Source organism: Cupressus sempervirens, chromosome 5 (genome assembly GCF_028749045.1).
Source record: "Cupressus sempervirens isolate cs-2001-9-10 chromosome 5, ASM2874904v1, whole genome shotgun sequence".
Taxonomy (NCBI): domain Eukaryota; kingdom Viridiplantae; phylum Streptophyta; class Pinopsida; order Cupressales; family Cupressaceae; genus Cupressus; species Cupressus sempervirens.
In genome coordinates, this window is record NC_143122.1 from 760,354,624 (window position 1) to 760,362,610 (window position 7,987).

Consider the following 7,987-nt stretch of genomic DNA (forward strand, 5'->3'; position numbering starts at 1 on the left):
TGTAACTAACTTTAGCATTGTTCATGTTTTTTTTCTATTAATGAAAATGTTAAGCCTATATATGACTCTTAATGTAATTTCTATAACGACTTTCATAAACAACAAAATTCATGACACTTGAATGAATGAACCTCTTTTCTAATGGTTTTTGGCATGATAATGACTTCATATTTCTTCTTTATCCCTTTATGTAGATGATTGTCTTTGTCTATTTTACAAGAGTTACAATCTTATTCTTTACTTATGCATGCGCTACCTAAGGATGGAGAGTCATAATATCTCTTAAAATTGAGCATTTGAAGTAGATTGCACCCTAGCTCAATTTGATATTCTCATGATAATAATATGTTTATTGTTCATTAGACCTCTAGCATAATATTTCTTTAAAGATCTTTTGTCTAATGGTATGCTGATTTTTAATTTCTAAATTTTTGAGTGATAGGATAAATGACCAGGATTAAAAGACATAATGAATGGGTAGGAATCAAATGAGACAATATCGAAGCACATGGTTACGTGAGGTTTACAGTATTAAATGTATGATTGAGATGCAAATATAATTTGATTTTTTTGCCTTTCAATAGTATGCAACTTTGGACTATGATGATTATCATTCTAAGAACTCCTTAAAAATAATGGAAGAACCTTATTATGGAAATACATATAAGTCAACTTATAACTAAGATGGAAAGTATCCCATGTTTATAACCATGACCATCATTTGGATTTTTAATTCATGGAAAAAATGAATGGGTTATTTTATACATGAATGGCCACAAAACTAATCTTGAAAAAACACCTACTATACAACTTCATTGATATCTAAAACATCATCAAGAATTTAGTCCACAAAATATTTGTTTTTGTCTCTTAAATTTCATACTATGCTACCAAAGTAACTCATAAATTATGATCCCAATTCATAGATAAGAATAGAAGACTCATGAGGTAGCAAATATAGAATATTGTCATAGGTTTGTATTCGGTCACATCGAAATGAACCTTTCTCACTAAGAACACAAAACATCATGTGGTACTAGAGACAATTAATTGTAAATCTTATACCATATAGGTCCTTTCTTTCTCCACACTATGTCTTTTCCCACTTTTAAAGTCCAACACCAAATGTAATTAAACCACACAACCATAATCAATAGAAGTACATGCAAACTCTCCTCATTGGTCTAATTCCTTTGGTGCCCTAAGCACATATCCTCACTCCCCTCACTATACTCATATCTAAACTCTTTGGACATCTCTTGAAACCTATAAAATCTCATTACTCAGCCTCCTTATATATTCATTATTAACATTCCCCATAAGATCCAAGATACTAACTTTTTCCTCCTTATTTTTTGAACTTTTCAAATTCTCATGATTCTCCTTATTTACTCTCTAATATTTATGGAACTCCCTTAATCCCTAGTTCAATAATGTGTACTCCCTAAGTATGATTAACACTATATGAATATCTTGAGACTTCTTGAATTCCTTTACTGGACTGTGTACACTCCTTGAGTATGTGCCACACCCATTAAGTATCTTGGAACTCCCTAAGTTATCTTCCATTTATGGAAACTCCCTTGAGCATTCTGAGCAATTTTTGATAGGCAAAATTCTTGTGATAACATCCAATCCATCCTTTGAGCTATGATTGTATTAACCCTTGGTCTTTGTCTATATAGCTCCATTGGAAAACCCTACTTATTACCTCCACCCAATGTATTCAAATAGAATCCATATAAGCATGAAATCTTGATACTTCATAGATTCTCTTTGCAATGTACACCTACTAGAGGTCCAAGCCTAAGATCCATAATTCAACGTAATTTCTTACTCATTCTACTATATTTTGTCTTTGTTTGACTCTAAAAGTACTTTTCTTATCGACCATGTCCTCATCTCAGCCATGCACCATAACTCATCTTGGTCACCCGCTTGGAATAATCTCACAACTTCTCTCATTTGATGAACTCCTTTGAAATCCTATCCAAACTACCATCTAAGGACCCACTCTAAGGTCATTGATATCCTTGATTATAATGCGAGTCCAAACTTATAGATATCTTTTGTGTATACCTAGTACAACAACTCCTAGCTCCACCATTCATGGAAATTTGGATTTTCATCTCTCATCCACATAGATAATCCAAATTAAGCTTGAAATTTCCTAATTGGACATGTTGTGCATTAGACTTCATTTCATGGATTAGGTACATTTTTTTCCTAACTTTGAAGTAAGCTAAACTCACTTATATTTATCCCAAAATTGGTTTAGTAACTCAACTTCACTAAGATAATGACCTTAAGTAGTACACACAAAATAGTCTTACTATATTTTGTCAAGGCAGGGTTACTCTTATTCATAACTAATGTCCATGTGACACCTCTATCCTCGTCAAAGACTAGAGAGAAGGAATAAACTAATGCATTCTTCTTGAGGGAAGATATCCATCTTAGAGCAATATTGTACATTCTTGGAACATATTATCTTTTTTATTACTATAATAAACCCTAGACAAGATCATATACCATAAGTGTGAGTGCCATAGTCATGGCACAACCCCATATTGACTATTTTTAATGAATTCTTAGTCAGTAATAGAATGACATCCTAAATTTATCACACATCTCATTTTTAAACTTGAGTATTTTTCACTTTCTCATCAATCCCAAAATCATCTTTCTTACTTTAAAATGACCCAAGGACTCCCACACACTTTTTGTCCATCCTCATTAGTTAAAAGTGGCATATTTATACAAAAATCACTTTAATAAATTTATTCTAGGCATAAATCATCATAATTTAGTAAAAAGGCCAACTATCACATTCCTAGCACACATCTACAAAATAACTTTTCTTTTTTTTTAATCTACATTAGTACATAATCTAAACTTCCTCACTTATAATATTTACTATGAATAAAAAATATTTAGATTATCAATGTTTTTGTTTTATGTTTAATAAATATATCTCCATACATACATTTATCTAAGGATCTATGGGTCTATATATTTGAAAAATAGAAAATATTAGTTTTGTGCTTTCTAGTTTTCTACATTTAATTAAAGTCTTAATATTTTTATAGACTAGTTTTTAGATTAAGGTAAAATTAGGCTTTATAGGGACTGAAAACCCATTAACAACAAGTTATAAAATATATATGAATAAGTCCAAAACTAAAAGTATAACAGAAAATGATTTTTTTTTTTATAAACTTCAGCATCCTAGACACTGCAAACCAATACTAGGTCAAAAACAAGTAGAAAGACTAGACCAAAAAACATAAAACACAAAAAATTAATAGAGACCCAGAACTAAGCAAACTGCTTTAGAAGTTTGGATGCCTGGATCCAAGCTACCTATGAATCCTCCTCTACATTCATTGACACAATTGTTCCTTTGTACTTGTTCAATTTTCCCCTTGTTTTTTTTACCATGCCCTCTCACTGCTTCTTCATGTTTCCCTTTATCCTTTCTAGTGAGGTCCTTTTTACTTTTACCATCTTTTAGCCTCTACACCAGCCCATGGATTTTTGTGTTGCTATCTGTAATGACTTTATTCAAATCCTACATTTGTCCCAGAATGTCATCTTCAAACATTTTTTGGCCCTAGCCTTTTTTAGGCAATTTATTTCTAGTTTTCAACTACCTCATTTATGGCATCAAATCCATTATACAAGTAAAAGCATAAATCTATGTCACCTTTTAGGACCTCTAAACTCATTTTGGTCAAATCACATTCCTTATTCTAATTTTTTTACCAAAAAAAGTGTTAAAAGCATGACTTTTTAAAAATACATAAAAATTCACCAAAAAACAAAAATACTTTAATATTTTAAAGTTTTATTTACAAAATATATTTTGATTTTTGTTTAAAAAATTAATGTTTTTGAAAGAAGTAATTAAAAAAGATAATGTGACTTGAAAAAAGTGAAACTTCTTTAAATTTTGATTCACATTTACAAAAGAAAACACATGGTTGTTCTGAAGAATATGAAGATAACTTATTTAAAAACATTCTATTTTTAAAATGAGAGAATAAGCAAACACAAAGTGTTATAAATGAAAAAGAAGAATACTGATCAATTTTCCAGTATAAGCAAGTTGTTAGTTTATATTTCAAGCAATTAACAAGAGCCAAGTAATAGTATTTACTTGTTGCAAATAGTTAATAGTAAATAGTTAATAATTAATAGTTAATAGTTAATAGTTAATAGTTAATAGTTAATAGTTAATAGTTAATAGTTAATAGTTAAAAGCCAATAGCCAAAAGTCAATAGTCAATAGTCAATAGTCAATATTCAATAGCCAATAGTCAATAGTCAACAGTCAATAGTCAATAGTCAATAGTCAATGGTCAATGGTCAGTGGTCGATAGTCAACAATCAAGAGTTAATAGTCAATAGTCAATAGTTAATAGTCAATAGTCAATAGTCTATAGTCAATAGTCAATAGTCAATAGTCAATAGTTAATTTCAATTGAATTGAATTTATATTATATCAATATGTATGCATATTGTTTACATAAGTGATTTTCAAAGTTTTAATACTTTTATAAACTTAAATAAGAAACATAGAATATAATAGAACTTATTTAATTCTAATGTGAAAATTTTTAATTCTATTATGAAAAGAAAATGTTTACGTTAATTTTATTGACTTATAATTTAAAATTGTTATTTAATTGAAACTATAACATTCATCATCTTACAAATTTATTTTAAATTTTTTAATTAAAATTTATATATAATCATAAATATATATTTGTGAGTGTGTGTGTTCTAATCTAAATGATTTTTTAGATTTTATAAATAAATCTTTTTATATATTATAAAAATTATAATTATATTATTATTAATAATAAAATGCATATGCATACATTTTAGATAAAACAACAACTTAGAAAGTTAATATTTATATTAGAATAATTTAGAAACTTCATACAAAAAGTTCAATTGAAAGTGATTAATAAAGAGTATAAAACTTAAGCAATTACTTCAGTATCTAGACATAGTAATGTTGTACAATTGATTACATATCAGAGAAGTATCATATATAGCCAAAATGAGAGTATATATAGTATGAATAGAATTAAAAAAAACACAAATTTTAGAATATATCACAAAATAATATATTCAAAAATATATAGAATTTTTCTATTCTTCTCCATTTGGGCACCGACCATCATTAGAAGCCATTGATTGTAAAACTACTCTATAAAAAAGCTCATCAATCCATCCTACAAGAACATATTCTTTAGGAGCATTCTTACAAGGCTCTTTGGTCTCTTCATTGCCACTAATAGAAAATACAAAATTCAGACCATTATTGGAAATGTGTAGATCTAATTCCATCTTCTTCTCAAGTTGATTTTAATTCAATAGGATCCAACATATCTTTGAACTAATCCAAATACTGGAAAGCCTTGACCTGTTCTTTGTGAATAAGAAGCATACCACCTTGAACCAACATCATAAATAGAACCATACAAATTTCCAAGGAAAGAGTAACCTATGACATAGTGAGAAAATGTATGAGTTTACATGTAGACCCAATATGCCTTCTATCTTTCTACTAAAAGATCTCTTCATTTCTCGCCTCCTAAAGGAACCATAGGATATTGCAAGTAAGAACAAACCTTGAAATATAATAAGTTTAGAATCAAAGGCTTCAACATATCTTGCTAACATTTTACTACAACAAAGACCTAGTTTTGAATCCCACATAGTGGGATTTCCTATAAAGATTGACCAAACCATGATGGAAAAATTACATTAAAAAAAGATATGTTCAAAAGATTCAATTGACTCACAAATCTTGTAATGCCCAAGACTTAGACCCAAGGATTCCATATTGTAACCCAAAGAAAATTTTTTTAGAAACAATAACCACCTAAAACGTAACTTCTTTGGATCAAATTTTGATTGCCAAAAATACTTTAAAAAGAAACATGTATCCAAAAATGGAGAGAAAAAATGCTACCCTTGGATCACTCTTCAATAGATATTTAGATCTAAAACAAGCATATTATAGATTCTCTTTGAAGTTACTTCATTTAGCACTATCCCATCACACCACATATGTTGTGTGAAAAACAAATTTGAATCAATCACCTTAGAAAATTTACGGTTACCAAGTTCCTTAATAATAATTGTATAAGTTTCTTTGTGAGTCTAAGGAATGCCAAAAATGGCTCTAATTTACTCAAAAGTTCACAACCACTTATTTATCATTAAGACATTGATTAATGAAATACCAAGATCATTCCAATGCTTTGATAACCAACTTAGTGTAAGTGTTGATGGTCTCCAATTTAAATATAGCCCCCACCAAACTAATCTATGAGAGACAATATAAGATGGAGAACACCCAAAATTCTTGATTTTATAGTTCCCCAACACAATGTCATAGAATGACATATTCCTCCTATTTTTACCCTTAGAGATAGTGGAGCATTCAATATTATGCCTAATCAAAACTTTCCACAGATCATTTCCATGGATAACCTTTGTTATCCATAGAGAAGAAAGAGCAATATCATGCTTCTTAAGATCCTTTAGCACCAATTCCAATTCACATAGTTAACATTTGGGTAAAAGCACAAACCTATGTCAGCTTTTATAAAGAAACAAGATATCAAAATGTGGCAGTTCAACATTAATGAAAAATAAATAGTATTTGTGTTTAGAATTTGAAGATGGTGTAAACTGATGAAATGTGTCGAATTGGATGAATTTTATGCCTATAATTTTATTAATTTTTTTGACTAAGAATTCATCCATTTTCTTTTATTTTGAAGTCACTTTTTTAACTATAAAAAATAATGTGTAGTTTGTGTCAAACAAGTATATGAAAATCATTGTTTTTAGTTCTGATTTGAAAATATCTTATAGATGACATGTATAGCTAGGGAACAAAAAATAAAAAAGTTATTTTTTATGTCTATTTTCTATGTTATAAATACTCAAGCTTGACCTTTTAGAATCCAATAATTCTTCCCTCCCGTCAAAGCTTCCCTATAAAATCTACACCTTCTTGAAAAAATTCAAATCAGAACACTCATAAAATTATATAATGATGATATTGAGTATGAGATCTATAAAAGAATGTTTTTAGTTTTGTAAAAAATTGAGTTTTGATAGAGAAATGAGATTTGACCAAAATAGGTTTTGGTATCCTAAATGATGACATAGATCTATGCTTTTACCCATTCAAAAGATATAATGATATTTTAATAAAATTAATTATAGTTTGAAGTTTGTGCCAAAAAAATAATAATTTTACTTTAATAAAAATCAATTGTAATCTTAAGTTTTTGTCAAAAAAAGAATATGAAAGTACTCAAAAAAGGATCCTACAACATTAACTCAATCCAACCTATCATAGTTTTGATAAAAAAAATTATATTATATATTTAGTTAATAAATAAATATACAAATTTAATAGAATATTATTAACAAAAAAATTATTTTTTATGGTTGATTGATTTATTCAAAATTAATTCACTAATTTGGAGAAGTGAATGCAATAGTATTTTCCTACATCAAGTACAATAATATCAAGCATCCACCAACACATTGTTAATATTTGAGAGTTTATGAATTATTCTAAATTTTGAAAGAGAGAAAATATAATGCATAGTTAGTTAGAAAAAAAATTATTATTTGAATGAAATAATGAAATCAGCCAAGGAAAATATTCTTATCTGCAAGATAGTTTTTATTTTGAAATTTTGCAAACTTATTCAAATACAATGAATACAATAATGTTTTTGAAATCAAAATGTAGCCAAAACTAGGGGCTAACCTAGATATATTGTTGAAAAATAACTAATAGTTAGGAACAATCAATATTTAACCTATCCGCCTTCTTCATTTCAAAAAACCCCAAACTAGAGTATCCCAAAATCTAATAGTACTAACTGAGATACCTAAGACAATTAGGATGACATCCTCATGTCCACAAGCTAGTACAGATAGTACA